Source organism: Megalobrama amblycephala, linkage group LG4 (genome assembly GCF_018812025.1).
Source record: "Megalobrama amblycephala isolate DHTTF-2021 linkage group LG4, ASM1881202v1, whole genome shotgun sequence".
NCBI classification, from domain to species: Eukaryota; Metazoa; Chordata; class Actinopteri; order Cypriniformes; family Xenocyprididae; genus Megalobrama; species Megalobrama amblycephala.
Window position 1 is genome coordinate 16,386,061 of NC_063047.1, and position 20,602 is coordinate 16,406,662.

A 20,602-nucleotide genomic window follows, 5' to 3' on the forward strand; every position below is an offset into this window, starting at 1 on the left:
TCTGAGCTCTTCAGGCAGTTCCTTTGACCTCATGATTCTCATTTGCTCTGACATGCACTGTAAGCAGGGCCGTGCACAGACCTTTTGAGGGGCATGTGCTGAAACTGAAAAGCCCCCCCAGCCCCTCCCCCCCCCTCCAAACAAATAACACAATAGTTTCAAAAAGCTTTATATGTATTCACTATTAATGACAGTTATATAGATAATATATAGATATACAGGGTTTCAGGGCTTCTTTAAAACTAATTACAACAGGAATCTTCTGTGAGCCATGTGCTTGAAGATGTTTATGACTTCACTGTGATCCACCGGGATGTCCCTCTCAACAAACATTAATACAGACACATTACATTCTGCATGTTAAAATATAAAGCAGCACAGTGACCTAATGATTCTGTTATGTTTTTTAGTTACTACAACATTACTGTAGTAAAACCATGTTTTACTATGTTACATGTGAAGACGAGCGGGGACTATACAATACTAGATCAAAAAAATTATCTAGCGAGCAAATACATGCATATTAACATCGTAAACATTAACCATACTGTGTGACCATAAGTTATAATATGATTATGTTAAATTATAATGAATTAAGTGTATCAGCAGATAGCCATCACAAATCAAAGAAGAAATTTCTTAGAAATATATTTTACCTAGCTGACGAGGATCACTCAGTCGCTTTGTGTTAAAAGTCAAATGCAGTCACGCCGGGTTTTTGACCAGCGAATATGTGCAAACGTGCAATTTGTCTGTCATTAAAACGACGGTATCACATTAGGCTACGTCATCATAGGTTATGAGCGCTCAGTTTTTCCGTTTGTAAAATACGTTTGGCCAAAATCTCAATTTATAAAAGATGTAGTACTACTGTATGTACAGGCTATTTAAGGCTATTTGTAGGCTATTGGCTATGACTAATTTAGATGGCAAATGCTAGCCCCCTCCCTCTCTCTCCGCCGCCGGTCTCAGGCCTCAAATCCTCAAATGCATAAAATATGAAACTTTATAGACATACTAGTGTTTCTTTCGTAAAGACAATGTTGTACTTATTCAAACAACAAGATATTTACCATTGCAAGACGTTCAGCTGCTCTGCTGTGGAACTTCAGTTCGCTGCATTCAGGGGGTGGAGTTAAGAGGTTTGACTGACAGTTTGAGCGGAACCAAAACGATTTTGACACAAGCTCTTTTTAATACCTTTATTAGGCTAAATATATTTGCAAATCAGACAGACAGACATAAAGGGTGACCAATAGCATTGATTTATTGAAGAAAATAAATAAAATAAAACAAAATAAAGGGCACTTCGGAGTGTAAGGACAAAAAGGGCATGTGCTCTGCACAAGTTGAGCCCTACCTGTGCACGTGCCTGGCTGTAAGGTCTTATATAGACAGGTCTGTGGCTTTCCTAATCAAGTCCAAACAGTATAATCAAACACAGCTGGACTCAAATGAAGGTGTAGAACCATCTCAAGGATGATCAGAAGAAATGGACAGCACCTGAGTTAAATATATGAGTGTCACATCAAAGGGTCTGAATACTTAGGACCATGTGATATTTCAGTTTTTCTTTTTTTAATAAATCTGCAAAAATGTCAACAATTCTGTGTTTTTCTGTCAATATGGGGTGCTGTGTGTATATTAATGAGGAAAAAAATGAACTTAAAAGACTTTAGCAAATGGCTGCAATATAACAAAGAGTGAAAAATTTAAGGGGGTCTGAATACTTTCTGTACCCACTGTATGTGCGGCCTGGTGGCCAATCTTCACTGATTTTATATTCCATCAGTAAGAGCAGAGTGTGAAGGTTGAATTAGCAGAGCAATAGCACAGATGCACATCATATATTGCAGCTGTTCAAAAGAGGACAAAACACTGTAACAGTGTAAAAGTAGCCCAATTCTGTGGGAAAACTGCAGACTTGGCAACACTGCTCCACAGTGTCAACATTCATGGTCGGGCTGCTATAGTCAAAACTTTGGTCGCTTGTGCCAATGTCAAACATTGATTTCAATGGTGCCAGCAGAGAAAATGTATTGTTCTCTGATGAATCCACCTTCACTGTCTTTCCCACATCAATGGGAGTTACGGTGTGGAGAAGCTCCAGAGAGGCTTAACACCCTGGACTGTTTCTGCCAAGAGTGAAGCACAGGGTGGATCAGTGATTTTTGGGCTGCAATATTATGGCATTCCCTACTGTGCTTGATGGACGCAGCACAGGACTTCCCGAACAAAGAGCACCTGATGCTTCAAGCATTGTACCCAGAAGGGGGTGCCATGTATCAGCATGATAATGCACCAATATACACAGCAAGACTGGTGACAGTGGTTTGATGAACATGAAAGTTGAACATCTCCCTGCGCAGACCTGCGCAGTCACCAGATCTGAATAATTTTGAGCCACTTTGGGGTATTTTAGAGGAGCAAGTCAGAAAACGGTTTCCTCCACTAGCATCACATAGTGACCTGGACTCTGTTATGGAAGAGGAACGGCTCAAAATCATTTCTGTCCACTGTGAAGGACTTGTATCTGACATTCCCAAGAACTGATGTTGTATTGGCTGCAAAAGGAGGCCCTACACCATACTAATAAATTACTGTGATCCAAAACCAGGTGTTTCAGTTTCATTGTTCAACCCCTATATGTAAGTCTGGTTAAGGATGACCGAAATTTCAAATGCATTCTATAGGCAGATGAACGTGCTTTCACCAAGTAGAACATGTTCCTGGATCAACATCCTTGTTGATCTTGGAACAATCTTTGAATCAAACAATTAGATTTGAGGGACAAGTTTACAGTTAATGTCAAGTTTACGCTTACAACAAGGATAATGTGCTTCTGCATCAGTGTTTTTCACCTATCATTTCCCTCTGATTTTAGTCATAACTTACGGGTAGGTTTAGGTTTAGGTTTAGGGGTAATATAGATACAATATTTCAAATCAACCAATTCGATTTAAGAGACAAATTTACAGTTAATGTCAAGTTTAGTCTTACAACAAGGATTGTGTGCTTCTGCATCAGTGTTATTCATCATTTCCCTCTAATTTTAGTGATAACTTAAGGGTAGGTTTAGGTTTACGGGTAGGGATATGGTTAGGACTATGTTTTTGGACAGGAATGTTATTCCAGGATCAACAAAAGTTGTTGATCATGGCGACCATCATAAAGCTGCGACCCAAAATTTAAGCAACTTGAACCAAGTATTTTTTTTTTTATATTTACAGCAATCCTAAAGTAGTTTTTGTTAGTACAATAAAATAAGTTGGAATGAGCCAAACAGTAATCAATCTGCCGGAAGGAGATGTCTGGGTACTAACCTACATAAAACCACAGCTGCCCAACTCAATGCAAATTAAATGCACACCTCAGCCCTCCAGTTTCCACCAAAACTTTTTTGAGAGCTCCACAGTCTCAATATTCATGGTCGGGCTTCTAAAGCAAAACCATTGGTCAGCAGAGGAAATCTTGGACAATGTGAAACATGTATTGCTCTTTGATGAGGCCACCTTTGCTGTCTTTCCCACATCCGTGGGAGTTACGGTGTGGAGAAGCCACAAAGAAACTTAACACCCGGACTGTTTCTGCAAGTCTGCCTGCCTGTTTCATCAGTGATGGTTTGGGCTGTGCATTCCCTACTGTGCTTGATAGGCACGTCTGGAGGACCCTGTTTGACAAAGGTTCAGACATTGTACCCTAAATGTACTGTGTATCAGTATGATAATGCACCAATAAACACAGCAAGACTGGTGGTCTGATGAACATGAAAGTGAAGTTGAACATCTCCCATGACCTGCACAGTCACCAGATCTAAATATTTTTGAGCCACTTTGGGGTAATTTATAGTAATATCTTCAGTTTTACTCAAAAGTCTTTCAAATATAATTCCTTTGAAGTGATGGTGCTATATGTAACGTTATGTAATGTAAGTAACCAAATGCCATTTGACATTTGTGTTGGCTACTGGCTGCAGACAAAGTCCTAATTGTTGGTGATTTTAATATCCATGTAGATAATGAAAAAGACGCATTGGGATTGGCATTTACAGACATTCTAAACTCTATTAGAATTAGACAACACGTTTCAGGACCCACTTATTGTCGTAATCACACTTTAGATCTAATATTGTCACATGGAATCGAGATTGATTCCGTAGAAATTCTGCAGCAGAGCCATGACATCTCAGATCATTATCTAGTCTTGTGTATACTACATTTAGCCAAGGCTGCAAAACCGCCTCCCTGCCACAAATATGGTAGAACTATCACTTCTACCACTAAAGATTGCTTAACAAATAATCTTCCTGATCGGTTTCAACTCCTCAGCATAACATAGCTTAGAAGAACTCAATGTTACAACAGAATCTATTGAGTCTCTCTTTTCCAGCAAGTAGAACATGTTCCTGGATACACATCCGTGTTGAAATTGGAACAATATTCCAATTAACCAAATCAGATTTGAGGGACGAGTTTACAGTTAATGTCAAGTTTAGGCCTACAACCAGGGTTAGGTGCTTCTACATCAGTGTTATCCACCTATCATTTCACTCTGATTTAAGGAATATGTTATGGGTACGGTTAGGTTTAGGGAAAGGATTATGGTTTTGGACAGGAATGTCATTCTAGGATCAACAAAAGATGCTGATCAGGAGCACGGCTTAATTGGCAGAATCACTGTGACCATCATTAGGCCATGGCTTATATTTGAAACATATTTATTTATATTTATAGCAGTCCCTATGCTATTTTTTTAGTACAATAAAATAAGTTGGTATGAGCCAAAAAAAGAAAAGAAAAGTGGTGTGAAAAAGTTAAACTACAGTTAATAACTGTTAACCTGTTAGCCAGCACCCCCGCTTTTGGAAAATCCCCAAAAATGACATACCCAAACTAAAACAGATACAGTTCATGAACCCTTTGCACTAAAAGCATAAGTAAGGTCTCATTTGAAAGCAGACACTTTGCAGTTTATGGTAAACTCATAATTAATTATTGTCACAATGAGGAAAATAGTTAAAAATAGCTTTGAAATTTTGAAAAGTTATTAGAAATTTATTTTTATGAAATATATTTATGAAAATAAAAGTGAAGTTGGCCTTGTGGCAATCTAGAAATGCACTGCAGCTAAAGCCACGTGTCTGACCATGTTACAGGGAGTGCAGAATTATTAGGCAAGTTGATTTTTTTATCATATTTTTTTTCCAAGTACATTTTACCAATTCCAATCCACATCAATCATAATAACTACTATTAATATTGTTTTTAATCATTTATAAGTGATACATAATTGTTCATGAAGGCTGGAAATGAAAAATGCCTTATATTCAGGTGTGCAGAATTATTAGGCAGGTTTTCTTTTACAGGCCAAATGAGCCAAAAAAGAGATTTAACTCAGACTGAAAAGTCAAAAATGATTAAATACTCATGAGAAGGACGCAATACTAATGCAATACTAGAAATTGCAAAGTTAAAGCATGACCAATGGACAGCAAAACGCTCATTGGGTCAGCGGGGTCATACAAAAACAGGTGGAAAAGAAAAGACGCATGTTAACTGCAAAAGATTGAAGAATTAAGGTGAAGAATTAAGTGTGAAACCATCAGGAACCCTTTAGTCTCCAGCGCCACCATTTTCCAGAACTGCAACCTACCTGGAGTCTCCAGAAGTGTGAGGTATCAGGATCTCAGAGACTTAGGCTAGCTAAAGAATCCTAAAAAATGACCTGCTCTTAATAAAAATCACAAGCTGAAGTGTTAGAAAATACATTAAGACTGGGTTTTTATAGGCCTTATAGACAGACAGATTGAGAGTGACTCTTGAAGGACCAGCACCACATCCTCTTGTACCACCATTTGAAGAATTTATCTTCCAGAATCTGGCAGTAAGATGTGGGAGTTCACTTTTAGTCCATCTCTTATCCTGAAATGTCCGTCTTGCAGATATGGACTAAAAATGATCTTCTAAAACTTACTGTCAGATTTTGGAAGATGAATTCTTCAAACGGTGGTACAAGAGGATGTGGTGCTGGTCCTTCAAGAGTCACTCTCAAGCCGTCTGTCTATAAGGCCTATAAAAACCCAGTCTTCATGTATTTTCTAACACTTCAGCTTGTGATTTTTATTAAGAGCGGGTCATTTTTTAGGATTCTTTAGCTAGCCTAAGTCTCTGAGATCCTGACACCTCACACTTCTGGAGACTCCAGGTAGGTTGCAGTTCTGGAAAATGGTGGCGCTGGAGACTAAAGGGTTCCTGATGGTTTCACACTTAATTCTTCACCTTAATTCTTAATTCTTTTGCAGTTAACATGCGTCTTTTCTTTTCCACCTGTTTTTGTATGACCCCGCTGACCCAATGAGCGTTTTGCTGTCCATTGGTCATGCTTTAACTTTGCAATTTCTAGTATTGCATTAGTATTGCGTCCTTCTCATGAGTATTTAATCATTTTTGACTTTTCAGTCTGAGTTAAATCTCTTTTTTGGCTCATTTGGCCTGTAAAAGAAAACCTGCCTAATAATTCTGCACACCTGAATAATAGGCGTTTTTCATTTCCAGCCTTCATGAACTATTATGTATCACTTATAAATGATTAAAAACAATATTAATGGTAGTTATTAAGATTGATGTGGATTGGAATTGGTAAAATGTACTTGGAAAAAAAATATGATCAGAAAATCAACTTGCCTAATAATTCTGCACTCCCTGTATATTTCAAATCTGAAGATGATAGGTTTAAAACTCTGAGTTTTATTACATGTTTTTCAAGACCATGTCATGAGACTTTATTTAGAAAGGACTCTAAAATGTTAACTGATGTTTATTGTCATCTATTCAAGGGTATTGTCTATATTGTGTTTGTCGTGCTAACTGCCCCATTCAGTTTCAGTCTCCCCTGAACACATTTACACCTCTCCAGCCAGCTTATGGCTCTTATTCTTTTCTTTTGTCTCTATTATAATTACTGATGTTCTATTCAAGATGATTTAATCCCTCATTTCATTCACCAAACTTCTCACTTCACCTTCTTTCAAACTGTATCTAATGCCCTTCTTGGAAAAAAGAGAGAAAAAAAGTGAGCTTTTCGATTAAAAATTATTTATTTACATTATAGCTCTGAACAGGTGCATCTCTGGGCTTGTTAGCATGTTAGCTTAGCACACCATCAAAACACGTCAATTTATAAGATTAAAACCATGTTTTTTCTCCAAACTTACTAGTCGATTGTTTTAAATAACCTTCTTTGATGTGATGTGGCTTTGGATCAAAAATCAGACAGAAAATATATCATTTTAGGCTATTCTGCACAATGAGAAAAGCTATCTCAATTAGCATTGCATTATAAATATAATCTACTATTATGAATACCTGACATGGCGTGAAGAACACAGATAAACCACATATCGTCACAATCGTGTATTTATTACTTTCAAAAGTGACGTTCTGTATGTTTATATCAATGATTATAGCGATGTCTGGTAGCCTCTGTTAGGTCCGTGTATGTCACATGACTGCCTCTTGTTCATGATGTATTATTTGTGGCTGAAAGGTGCACAGAGCGCCCTCCGGCTACTGGTATGGTTTGAACACACAGTAGTCAGTGTATACAGCGCTCATATAATGACAACAGCGTGTTTTGGGTAAAAATTTAATAAATATTAATCCTCTGTATAGCAAATTGACATAAACGTATGACAGTCCATCAATATTTCTCCAAATGTGCATGCTTTTAAGCTAAAAGCCCCGAGGGATGTTATTTTGTGGAGTTTTTTCATGATGATCGTACAGAGTTTTTTTCTCAATGCCTGAAGCTGACGCTCACATTTCAATGAAAAGGTAACGACTCCGTTTCTCATATTCATAACTCCCGACGCATATTAACAAATAACGGTCACTATACGATGTTGAGAGTAAAATAAAGATTAAAAATTGAAGCTCGAGTCTTAGATCTTTTTAATGATGTATAGTTTGTCAAGGTAATTACATTAAATCTAACAGTAAATTTGAGCTAATTTAAACAAAGAAGCTTCGGTGCGTCGGCGTGCCAGTGCTGGTTAACAGGTTAATAAAAGATATGGACACTGATTCTGATGAACAGAATGAACATCATACCTGCATGCAAATCCTACCCAGCAAACACATGAAAAATACTTAATTTATTGATAATTTCATGACTTACTTATTGGCAGCATGACTACGACATTGCATGCTAATAATTTCTTTTGCTCTTCATATGCACTTTAGTGAAATACATTGCACTATATTGCAATATTGCAAAGCAAAGATCAGACCATGGCAAAGGTAATTTAAAAAAAAGTCCCACAGACTGTTGTTTTCTGCTTACAATATAAGATATTTCCCCATCACCAGCTGCATTACTAAGCATCTGGAGATTACAGCTGGGTAAAATCTTTTTGTGGTCACAAACACCTGAAAGATGTACATTTGCAATTTGCAGTTTTTCTTTTGCAAAAACAAACAAATCAATGAAAAAAAGAGCAGAAGAACCTGTCTCTCTTTAATTGCACACTCATGAAATGTGGTTAGCCACACCACCAAACTGCAAACAGCTTATTTCAGCAGGTGTACAAGTGTTTGGATGATTTAAACAACAGCCGTGTGTGATTTCCAGCTGGGGGATTTCAGATGGATGACCACAAAAAAATCTTCTTCAATATACTGACAGCACACAGAATGTAAACAACATAAGAAGATCACAGTCTGACCAATGAGAGATGAGATGCTGTAATGGGATATGCCCACCCTCACAAAACAAACTCTTATTTGTGCAGGTATTGAGTCAGTACTAGAGTACAGATATGAGACAATCAGGGTCACATCAAACCACACAAGTTCTTATAAATGTCTTTAAATTCATAAAGATACTCTACATGCCCAGGACAGTTTTAGGTGCTGCCTGGACATGTACGGACAAAATACTTCATCTGCTTTTGCAAGGTGAATGATGAAACACTGGCTCCTAAACCGTGATGCTCTGCAATGACTAAAGATCAATGACATCAGCAGGTCTTTCCTGTTACATGAATCACCACAATGCCACTGAGATCATACAATGGGTCACTGTTCATTAGTCATCTGGTGAAAAGTGTGAGTTATATAGGCACTATCTGGTCACTTTTCCTCTACAGGTGTAATCCTTCCATTAAACTGGAAAGGTCACATTTGGGTTGATTTGACTATCTCTCTATCTCTCTATCTCTCTCTCTCTCTCTCTCTCTCTCTCTCTCTCTCTCTCTATCTATCTATCTATCTATCTCTATCTATCTATATCTCTCTCTCTCTCTCTCTCTCTCTCTCTATCTATCTATCTATCTGTATCTGTCTATCTCTTTTCTATCTCTCTCTCTCTCTCTATCTCTCTCTTTTTCTATCTATCTATCTATCTTTTTCTATCTATCTCTTTTTCTATCACTATCTCTCTATCTATCTGTCTGTCTGTCTGTTTGTCTGTCTGTCTATAATCAGAGATCCTTATCATTGTTCATGTTTCACTAATCATGATTCGGCCACACAAACACTTGTCAAACAAAGTGAAACTAATTTTCCCTCTTGCTCTGTTCTTGCCATCTTTCCACAGTTCAGGTAGCTCGCACTGACGCAAATGTGTGGGTTTTTGAGGAGAACTTTTATATAAATGAGTCTTTATCAGTATGGCAGCCCACAGCATTTATCTTGATCACACCTGACCCTGCAGGCCTGACTGAGCCCCTCACAAGTGGCTTCAATGCTTAAACCACTTCAAAATGTCAAATCATGTGGGAACTTCCTGACAACCTAGTTATGACAAAAACCCACTGACATCGGATTATATGTGCAATACATTAGATTTGACCAGCTGCTTAATCTATTTTTGATTTTATTAAAACAAATCAGGGCAGGTTGTAACTCCTCATACTGAAAGAAAAAACAGATGTAGAAATTAAGTTAAAGGATTAGTTCACTTTCAAATGAAAATTACCCCAAGCTTTACTCTTCCTCAAGCCATCCTAGGTGTATATGACTTTCTTCTTTCAGATGAACACAATTGGAGAAATATTAATAAATATCCCGACGCATCCGAGTTTTACAATGGCAGTGAACGGGACCAACGAGTATAAACATCCACCCATCATAAACATACTCCACACAGCTCTGGGGTGTTAATGAAGTCCTTCTGAAGTCAAACTATACGTTTGTGTAAAAAAAAAAAAAAAAAAAAAAAAAAAGCATATTTAACAAATTATGAAGTAAAATATGTAGCTTCTGCCTTCCTTATTCAACTCAGGAAGAAAGAGAAACACCTCCCGTAGTTCAAAGCACTACATCCTACGCCTTCCCTATTCGGGCTACTAATTTTAATAATAATCCCACGGTGTGTCTCAATCAGCTCCCTAGTTCAGTAGTCAGGGCACTGATCAGGGTATCAGCCACATTCACTTTCATTATTTACTGATTCACGACCTAGGGAGCTGATTGAGACACAGGGCCAGTCTCACGTGAGAACTCTGGTCTTGCGCGCGTTGTTTCCTTGTCATGTCTCGCGTGTGTTTGGTTGTGAAACGTAGTTTGCGTGCCAGACAGAGTTGTCGGCGATTCTTCCTATTGTAAAGTCATGCAGTGTGAAACCTTCTGTCGCCGACCCATCGTGCAGTATGAACATAGCAGCGACTGAATGCTGGCCAAGATAGTCATGCAGTGTGAAAAGAACAGTGACCCGACTACTTTGAAAATCGTGCAGTCTGAACTCGGCATTAGTCAGGGTCAAGTCAAGTCACCTTTATTTATATAGCGCTTTTTACAATGCAGATTGTGTCAAAGCAGCTTTACAGTGATAACTGGCAAATAATTTTGGCTGCATAGCACCTCCAGAAGAAAATGGTATCATTGTCCAGCTTAAATAAATCCAGTATTGATTCATTCCATTGAAAAAAATCAATAGTTATTAATTTAGTTAATTTATCTATATATCAGCACTGGAGAAAAGTGATGTCATCATCCAGCTAAGTTCAGTTCTCATACAATAGTGTCATTGTTGAATATCAAGTGTCCCCAACTAAGCAAGCCAAAGGCGAAGGCGACAGCGGCAAGGAACCCAAACAGGTGACAAAAATGGAGAAAAAATCCTTGGGAGAAAACAGGCTCAGTCAGGGGCCAGTTCTCCTCTGGACAACAGCAAACAGTGCATTTGATTTAGGTAGCGTTACAGGTCAGCACAGGGTAGCACCATATTTAACCCTCTGGAGTCTGAGGCTGATTTGGGGCTTGGAGAAGTTTTGACATGCCCTGACATTTGTGCTTTTTTCAGTTGTTCATAAACATATAAATGACAAAAGTGTCATTACACTGTATTCAGCACAAACTAGGCTACCATAATATGTGAGGAACATGTATGTACACGTTTGTATTTTTGAAGGAATAACGTTTATGCGTGGTTATTGAAAAAACAAAAAAAACTTAAGTCACTGAAATAGGGCCAAAAAAAGTATATTAAATCTGTGTTCACAAGACTTCTGGGTATTGGAGGTTGTAGACTAGAGTTTTTGCTTCAGAATTATGTAAAAATTATGCTGCCTACTCCTTCATATAAAACAATATATTGATTTAGTTTTTGTAAGACACTTTTTGTCAAGAAACACAGTATGCGTGGAGGCGTGAATCATCATGAATAATGGGTCATTTACACCTGAGAAGACAAAAAAAATCGCATAATAATGACCTGAATGACTTGCATATTAATGAGGCCTTTCAGTCAGGTAGGCTGTGAAAAAAACTCTCTGTAATAATGTCACAGCTCATCATAAACAGCAATACTATGAAATATTATTACAATTTAAAATAATGGTATTCTATTATATTCTTTAAAATATAATGTATTTCTGTGATGCAAAGTGTCTGAACAATTATGTTACCTCTATGGCATTTCATATAGGCTAGAAATATTGATGGATTCTTATATATTTATGTCAATTTTCTATACTGAGGAGTAATATTTATTCAATATTGTCATCACTGAGTGCTGGATACTGTGTTTTCAATTCATACTTGCAGTCGGAGGGCGCTCTGTAGACCTTTAGGCCACAAATTCATATAAAGAAGAAAAGGAACCAGGAACTAACGGCATGTCTTCTAGAGATCGCTAACCATGGCTTTAACATCCAAATAAACACTTTTCAAGACAATAAATACACGATTGAGACAATGCATACAAGTATTGCCTCTGAATTTGCGTCTGAATAGTGCTCTCTCTGTGGGCGTGGCTGCATTAGCGGATAATGAGCTAATCACGGACTTCTGACATGGCTCTCTTTTCATACAGATTACATAAACACAGAATGTTTGTTTTCGATTTGACTTGCACGATTTAAAACCTGACATTTCAACGTTTCTTTACACATAAGTGTCATTTTTTTGTCATTAGTATTCATAAGTTACAGTTCATTTTCTGAGAACTATCAGATTGGACTTCGTTCAGAGGGAGACGAGAGATCACGCATCATGTTAGTTTTCTTTATTTTACAAAAAGCACAACATTGTGTTTTTACTCTGAGTGTATACAAATAAAAGAAGACATTCTATAGTTTCAATTGATATATTACTTATGTCTCTATGACAAGAAATGACGGAGTATTTTAAGTCTGTTTTGCTGCAATGTGAAAAAAATCCTGCAAAACGCGCCGGCGCGTTTTCGGACCTCAGGGAGTTAATTTCTGACAAAAATAAAAATGAGACTGAGGGATAAAAATGTTGTTTAACAACATACCGATTGTTCAGTTGAAAAAACATCTTCCCAAAAGACAAAAACTCCATAAAAGTTATAAAATGAGTTTTGAAAATTACATGTGATCTAGGACCTCTATAGAGTGTATACCATTAAAGACCGTAAGTCTATGCAGTAGTTTATTGAGGGTAATCCAAAGATGTGATCCAATAAACAGTCAAAAGGTCATAAACACGGGCAAACAGTACAAACAGACACCAGGACAGGAACTCAGGCAAACAGGGTAACCAAGAAACAAGGAAACAGGGTAAATCCAGAGAGCAGGCAAAGGGTCAAGACCATATAGCAGATAACTGAAGGAGCACTCAGAAACGCAGTGTGACAACATACAAGACTTCGCAATGAGTGAATGAACAGACAGGTTTTAAAGGTGCCATGTGTAAATATTAGTGGCATCTAGCAGTGAGGTTGCTCTGTAACTAACGGCACACACTCCTCCCTTTTGGAGAAGCTTTTCCAACACAAGACAAAGATATCTTCGTATGAGACAGCAGAGAGTAGCCTGTGTGAAGCACTGAGTTTGCTTCTTCTAACAAAGAACGGACTCTACTACTTACTACTACTACTTACTACTACTACTACTACTACTACTACTACTACTACTACTACTTACTACTACTACTACTATGAACGTAGTAGTGTTGTCAAAAGTACCGGTACTTCGGTACCAAGTCGGTACTGAAATTTTGAAAATGTGACGATACCAGCATTTCTGTAGTACCGGTAGCACCGAGAATCCGGGTATATTCGGTACCCACTAGGACTGTGGCAGTATTTACGTGAATATGACACGAGTGAAGCACAAAGCTTTGTTTACAGAAGAAATAATAGGTTAGAAATTAAATGTGACATCGCAGCCATGGAAACATTTTCGTTCATGCTGAATGAGACAGGTACGAGAGTCCATACATTTAAACTTTGTATTCCGTTTTGCGAATTGCGATCTGGTCACCTGATTAGCAGAGAATTTAACAATATTCCATTAGTTATTCCACTGAACATGGAATCTCTGTTTCTTTTCTTAAATCTTCACTCACGCAGGGGATTATACGTTGCTTTCGTTCGCATTTAGGCCTATTATAGGCTATTCGCATTATTTACTGTGGTAAAGTAGAAAAAACACCGTAGGACAGAAACCTTTTTGCTTGCACGTCAATTTCTATTTAACACAGTTTGCGCTTGTTATTAGGCGCGTCAAGTTTATTTGTATTGCGCGTTTCACACACGGCGGTGATTTTTACTTTCGTTTTCTCTGACAGCGCTAAATCAAACATAGCCTGAATGTCTGAAGATAAAACTCGCTCTTCAGACCTTTTATAACAAGAGTCAGTTGCTTGTAACATCAGGAGATAACATGAAGATATTATTAAAGAGAAATGGTCTCTTTCCTGCTAGTGTCCCACATCCCTCTCAAAGCGCAGAGCGGTAGGTTATATCAAAGACTATAATAACGGGACTTTGGCTATATGACGCATCTTTGTGTGGAAATAAAAAAACGAATGCTTTTTGAAATAATAATTAGCTTTCTTATTATTTAGGTTACCATTATTTACCTATATTTATTTCATAGTTTTACAGGCTGTAGTGTGTTGTTTCACTGACGGGATAGCTAAAATAAACACGCACGTCTGTTACCCCTGTTGAAAAAACGAGCATATGCTGGTAAAGTAGGTTTTGAAGCTGATGGTGGTTTGAGCTGGTTTATGCTAGTCCAGGACCAGCTTAGGGCTAGCATGGACCAGCAGGACCAGTTTAGGACCAGCACTTGACCAGCATACAGCTTCAAAACCTACCTTACCAGCATATGCTGTTTTTTTCAACAGTACACAATGGATGTTTGAGCATTTAATTATTATTTTTTTTTTATATTTCAAAATGTATTTAATTGAGGTAGCCTATATATACACACACAAACACACACACTCCAAATCATATTTAATGTTTTTAAAATAGGCTATATAAAATAGTAAAATAGATTTTACTGTGGTACCGAAATTGGTACCGAGAACCGTAACATTTTCATGGTATCGGTACCGACTACTGGAATTTTGGTACCGTGACAACACTAGAACGTAGTGACGATGCAAACTGAATCTAAAAACCTGAACGATTTAGAAGAACAACAACATTGTGACTAAACATGCTCTGTAGAGTGTTTGTCCGTTTAGGGCTGCTGTAGAAACGCATAATGGTGACTTGACATGGAGGGGGGACCCGCGGCGTATGAGAAATGGCTCATTCTAAAGGTAATAAAATCATAACGGTTCATTATGTAAGGGGTTTATGCACCACTGAAAACATAGTTATGTATAGTATATTGCATTTCTGTCAATAGATCCTCCCAAATTTTACACATTGCACCTTTAAATAGGCAGGGTAAACAAGATGATGAGATGCAAGTGGATGTGATCAGGCATAATGAGTCCGGGTTGTGGGAACTGAAGTTCATGATGGGAAAGCAAGGGAGTCGAGAGAAGTTTTATACTTCTGCGTCGAGTGTACGCCGTAGCTACGGTTTTCAACTTCCATAGGAATAAAAAAGTGCTCTGTCAGGCGACATGCCATCAAGCTGCAACAAACGTTGTTGCCTGTTTGCCATCACTGCTGAAGCTTCTCTGACAGCTGCTTCTTCTTCAGCTTTTGCCTTGATACTCAACATGACCGCGGACACTGCCTACTAACAGTCTGCATGTTGCCCGTCGACATGGACAACGATGCAGAAGTATAAATAAAAACCAATGCATACAGCACAGAGGCTCCGCCATAGGTCCGACGCAGAAGTATAAATCAGCTTCAAGGTCTATGGACCCTTTTCACACGCTGTGATGATACATTTCCACAGTTATCAACATCACAAATATAGTAAAGTTTTTCATATCCTTGTGTTATATTACCTCGGCAGTGTTTCTAATTCAAATGATTCTCTCTTCTGACCGCTGTAATGAATCTCTCAATATTTTTCTCTCTCAATTAGAAAGTCATGGAGATGCTATCATGGATTATGGGAATGCTGCTGTTGTTTATTGTGCTTTCCCACAATCCGCTTCAAAAAATCCAGCCTTTTTTCCACAGGTGGCTATATGTACTTATAATGTACATGTGTTTTCAGACAGAAGATCTAAGGAGAACATGCTGGCGATTCAGTTAGCAAATCACAGTTGTAAACCTGTGGTCAGACAGGCATCAAAGGGTTCTCATAATCTTGGAACATTCTTACCAAAACCGGTATGTTTGGAATGACAGGGTGGTCACCCTTGAGCTAGCCACTTGTATATTATAAGAGTTATTAACACCTTTTTTCTATGTCCAACCTTTGATGTGCTCTGCTTTTACAGGGAAATAATCAACTATCCATTTGACATGACATGAAGCAGGCAGGATGCATTTAAAATGCCCATAAAAATCCTGCCGTCAAGAATTCTTAAGAGTGGGTTTTAGGGGAAAAGTCAGTGGGATTCTGACGCAACTGAGTGACGACTGTTCAAGATAAAATCAGAGTGCAATCACACAAACACACACACACACACACACACACAGAGGGAACCCTGAGGTGCTGAAAGATGCTTTTCCGTGACAACAGCGCTTCCTTCCCTCCGTTAGAAGCATGTAACACTTGTGATGCACAAGCCCTTCCAAAGTGCACTAGAGGGCTTTTCCCTGGCGGCTTCCCTTCTCTCACACTTTCACTAAATACTTCCCACACACTTGAAGCTCACTAACCACCAAGGGACAGTCATTATGGGTAATGTGGCCTTCATGAAGAGAATGTTCCACTGAGCAACCAATATTTTAAAACGGTTTCTTGGCATGTTACGTTTTATTTCACGCCAAAGATTAAGATGCAACTCCGCAATGTCCAATTTAACTCTTTTCCCGTAAGTGTTTTCTTTTAAAGTTGGCAGACAGCACAAACATCATATTCACAAAACTTTCACTGCCCCCTGAATATTTTGCTGCATGTATGTAAACAGTCAATCTATCAAAAGAATGAACAGATCCTCTACTTTTAAACAAAAAATATTTTATTCTAACTTCATTTTTTTTAACCAACACTTGAATGTGGGTATCTTAAACAAACAAACAACATTTAAACAAAAAGCTGTGAAAATCTGTGTGTGAAGATATTTTTAACGAAATCTGAAAGATTTCAGCCCCTCCATTAAAAGTCAATTCACCCAAAAAACTTTCAAAGTAGGGAAAGAAATTTCTCAGATTTCATTCAAATATCTGCATTTGTGTTTCAGTGATGAACAAAGGTCTTCTGGGTTTGGAATGACATAAGAGTAAGGAATTGATGACAGAATCTTCATTTTTGGGTGAACACAGTTTAAAGCACCGTTTTGCATTTTCTCATGTCGGACATATAATGGCTCATGTTTCCTAACATATAATTATCATGTAGACAATTTACCCACAAATAAACATTGTCATCATTTAATCACCCTCATGTCGTTCCATATCTGCATTGCTTATATACAGTATTACACCAGCAATAATGTTGGGGCTCATTAACTTTCATTGTACAGAAATTTTTTCAAAATATTTTTTTTTTTCGTTTTCCACAGAACAAATTAAGTCTCAGAGGTTCGAAATGACATGATGGTGCATGAGTAAATGATGACAGAATGTTTATTTTATGAGGTGTTAACCCAAATACCTTGTTTATTGTTTCGCCAACAGAGATATCAAGATACGATCACACAGAAGCACTTCTTACTCTCTAAATGTCACGCATAGTATGCTCGCACCAAGATAAACAGAAATATATTTAGCCCAGTGGGTCAAATATTTAGTTATACATTTAATTTCCATCATCTTTTTTTTCCTACAAATACAATATTTTATGCAATTAAATTTAAAACTTTTAAGTGTAGCTTTACTATTTAAATATTTTTTAAGGCCATTGTGTCACATCAAACATCACATTAACCTTAAAAACTAATTTGCATGAATATCAAGGCGTACAAACAAACCATTTTTGTCCCCTAGACCAATCTACTGCTACGCAACATGGAAAAATGATCAAACTGAATCAGTCCACAATGATTCATGCTAAAGGGGAAACTTACTGATGTTGTGACTGCATAACATGAGGCTATTTTAAAGCTTCATCCCATACAAAAGTTATGTTTAAAGAATAAAAAAAAACATAATATAACACAGAATGTTATATTAAATGAGTTGGAATTCATTTTTGACCACAAATCAAACATGAAACGTGCATAAATATCAGAATTTCAGAAACATTCATCTATGTGAATGGGGGAAAACCTGTTTCTGTGCAAAATATAGGCTATAAGTAATTACGTCACAATTACTGTACATTTTTCCATGGCAGTTTTTTAAGTGATACTCCACACCAGTGGCTATCACTAAATGGTTGTTGGCACAGATGACACATTTAATGACCTTTCAGAGTCATTTCTCTATCAAAAAGTACCATATAATTAGTTGCTGGACACTATCATGAAGGAAATTCCGCAATGTACTTTTGAAATACCTGTAAACACCATAGTTTGAATATGGTAAACATACAGCACTGGTATACCATCATAATACTATTTCTATACTATTGTATCAAGTCTTTTTGAAAGTGTTTGCACTGTGCCAATTCACTGGTTGTGATGCAAGGGAAATTATGTCACCGTTTCTCCTGTGGGAGAATTTATTAGGAAAGCCATGATCCACTTCCTTGATCTCGGATTTGTATGATCGCTTCTCAAACGTAAGTGTTATGTTATAGAGGAAGGAAGGGTCTGGAGATAACCACTACAAACTTGACTCATGTAGTGTTCAGACGCAAAAAAACAGAAGTAAATCTATTGTTATCTGAAAACCACAGCTTTTAGCTCTAGAGGAGAGAGATCGTATGCACTGCACCTTCAGAAAACACAGTAGGTTTGGGCTTCATCCTCAGGAAGTTCTAAATCACTACGGCATAATGTCGGGAAATGATATGCGCTCACGTCAACCGATAAAAAGAAAATATGAAAAATGCCATTTTTCACAGAAACACTTCATTAATATTAACACATTAGGCTAAACTACTGTTCAAATCTTTTCACAACTCGCTACCTTTGCTGCTTTGAAACAATAGTTATGTTTCCATTCACCTATTTTTATGCTCATTTTGGGATATCACATAAAAATTAAAAAAAAAACCTGGATGGAAACACCAAGATTAGGGTGACCACCTGGTTATTGCTCTGTTGCAGGACAGTAGATGTGATTTTGTGTGACAATGCGGGACACGTGTGTGAAAGATACATTTACTGCTACTATATATATGTAAATATTGATTAACATTAGTAGGAAAGCCTATTTGCCATCACGTTGGATGATAACGTTTTAAATCGCCAAATAAGCTTTTGTGACTGGTTCTGAGACTCAATCACTCAATTTGCCCAGGTTTGAGCGTTTCAATGTAATTTACTCTATTGGACCTATTCAGTCTACTAAACATAATGAACTGAATAACAGGCTAGTATATAGATTCAATGCATCTTGTATTTTTTTTTGGGATTTGGCAGGTTTAATCAGGAGGTTATCCAGTACATGTCTAGAAGAAATCCTTGCTGGTGTAGCTGTATTTAACGACTCTTGATGAAGTCCACATTGGTTCCTTTGACTGTCAACGCAGTCATCATCAGCGGGGAAAAAAACCCTCTCTACGAATGCATTGGTTGGTTATTTTCCCAGTCTAGCTAAAACATGACGGCAATCACATTTTTTTAGTATTATAAAAAAAATAATACAGACATAAACGAAATGGGAGACACTTCTTACGCCCATCAAGTTTTATCCAATAAGAAGATATGAGCCTAAACTACGATGGAAACACATTTACAGAATAAATACCTCAACCAAATACTTTGCCTCAACAGAGGATGTGATTGGACAACTGGACTAACCAGCGGACCAATTGCGTCGCACAGCATCTCAAATGTTAGTTTGGTGGTTCTGAAACACCTGAGCCAAAGTCTGCCATCAAAATGATTGGTTTTAATTCCTTCAGAAGAGTCTCACACGATTGCGTTCCTAAACACCAGCATCTGAATAAAAGATAACATGACAGCGTTTATTGCGTTTCATCTGACGCTCTGATACGCAAGTTATCTATGATGGAGGAAAAATGAGGCACAGTTTCTTCCCCTATTGCAGCAACTTACGTTTTTATTTCGTGCCAGTTTTCCAGGAAGTGGCAATTTTGTTCTTTGGAGCACATGAGATGGAAACGCTACTTTGTTTGCAAATGTTTTATGCGATATTCCAATTGTGCATGCGCAAATTTAATTCTCAACTTTGGATGGAAACATAGCTAATGTCAAGTTTATTCGTATAGAGCTTTTCCTATGTTTCAAAGCATCTTTACAGAAATAAGAGATGGTAAATGATAAACGCAACCGCTTATTTCATAATTGAATTAAAATTAAAAATTAATTAAAACAAAAATTAATAAAAAATAAAAAAAAACAGCTGCAAACAGCAATTAAGGGGCTAAGCACAACAGAAGCAAACAAGGAAGTTAGCAGCAGACCAACAATGTCATAATGAATTTTGATAGCAACTGAGACAAAGACACGGCATGTCAATTTTAAAGTCAATCAGACCAACAGTACTGTAGTTAGAGCTAATTTCATTTTTTGTTCAATTATAGTGCCACCAAGTGGTGCAGTCCCACTGTTTTTTTGTGTGTCCTCAAGGGGTCCTCTTACCTAAGCGTGTCAAATTTGCTGAAAATATCTATTTTCTTTAGGGAGTTATAGACATTTATATGCATATAACTTTGGGCCTGTTTACACCTGGTCACTTCATGCATTTTCTCTGA